Genomic DNA, 1,498 nt, shown 5'->3' on the forward strand with positions numbered 1-1,498 from the left:
CCTGCCTCCTGCCAGCCCCACAGCACTGCCCTGCCCTGCCTCCTGCCAGCCCCACTGCCCTGCCTCCTGCCAGCCTCACAGCACTGCACTCCCTCTCCACGTGCCAGGGGAATGCCACTGCCTTTTTCTGTGCAGAGCTGAGACCTGCTGAGCTCTCTGCAGAGCTCTCTGCCCTTCCCTCTGCTGGGGGCCTGTCCAGGGGGGTTGCTGTTAGTTTGTTCTTAACTGGAGACCTTGACAAATGTCTCTTCAAATGTTTCAACACTGAGAAGCTGGACCATAACATTCTATTTCCTGGCAACTCTGTTCATGCAGAGCTCTTCTTCCTCCACCCTGGAATGCCAAGCAGTCAATGAAGTTTTAATTAAAAAAAAATAAAAAATTAAACACCACATCCCACCAAGCCTGTCCAGTCTCTGGAATTTCTGTCTCAAGTAAAGAGCCAGCCCAGCCAGTCACTGCTCCTTCCTTTCCAGGCTCCCACCCTGCTTGTCCTTCACTGACAATAAGCTCAAAATGGAAACAAACAAAAGAAGGAGACTGATGAGCCAGACTTTAGGGTTTTTACCCAGAAAAGTACAAATAGAGGTTTCTTACCGATCCTTTTTCTAATAATGATTGTTCTCAAAAACACTGCTGTTTTTTTAAAAACTCTTTCAGGATACAAGTATCTCCTCTCTTCTCTGCCTATGGCACATGAGTAACTGTTTATAAATAAATATAATAACCTGCTAATTATATTGCTACCCTTCCTACATGCCTTGTCCTTCTCACCCCACCTAAGCTTTCAAGATAAGAAAAAACCCACAACCACCCATCAGCACAGCAAACTACCTGGCAGCTACAGATGGCACTGTGAAACTGCCAGAGACCTGAGCAACTCCTGAACTTAGCACAGCATTGCTCTGTGATTCCAAACTCAATTATTCTAATTAAGAAACACTACAAACAACAACTGTGAAATAACAAGCAATAAAAACACTCTGCAAATCATGAAGACACCAACCAATCATAGGAACTTTCACACCAAGAAAGCCCAGTTTGTCCATGAGTGCTTTAACTGGAACACCCACCAGCATCCACCACCCTCCCCTTCCCACTCCACCCTGGCCCCGGGCATGGCAGGGCTCCTTCCAGCCCAGTGGGCCTCAGCAAACCTCAAAGGCAGCTGCAGGCTCACCTGGAAGGGGCTGGAAAAGCAATTCCCGACAGGTCAGCGAGGAGCAGCAGCAACACAAACTGTGTTCTGGTTGTGGTGTGATGGCAGGAGTCAGCGACTCAGACAAAGCAGCTCAGGGGTGCAGAGAAACCAAGCAGCAGCTGCCCGGGCAGTGTCAGTGACTCTGCTCCCCTGAGCAGAGCTGCTCAGCGCCCAACCAGCCCTGAACGCAGGGCAGCAGCAGCTACACCTCCCACAGAAACTGAGACCTCAGGCCCACGCGTTTCCTGTCCGTGTCCTGCCCCACCTCAGCAGCCTCCCAGGACAGGAACAGTTTTG

The 1,498-nt window shown here is 50.1% G+C and overlaps 1 protein-coding gene across 1 annotated transcript in view; it reads left to right on the top strand.

Annotated features, from left to right (window-relative positions):
* IFT20 (intraflagellar transport 20) overlaps window positions 1-1,498 on the top strand; it is a 5,961-nt gene that overhangs the window by 724 nt on the left and 3,739 nt on the right. The gene's annotated exons all lie outside the window — the stretch shown is intronic.

This window comes from Chaetura pelagica, unplaced genomic scaffold, assembly GCF_000747805.2.
Source record: "Chaetura pelagica isolate M959 unplaced genomic scaffold, ChaPel_1.0 scaffold638, whole genome shotgun sequence".
NCBI lineage: Eukaryota > Metazoa > Chordata > Aves > Apodiformes > Apodidae > Chaetura > Chaetura pelagica.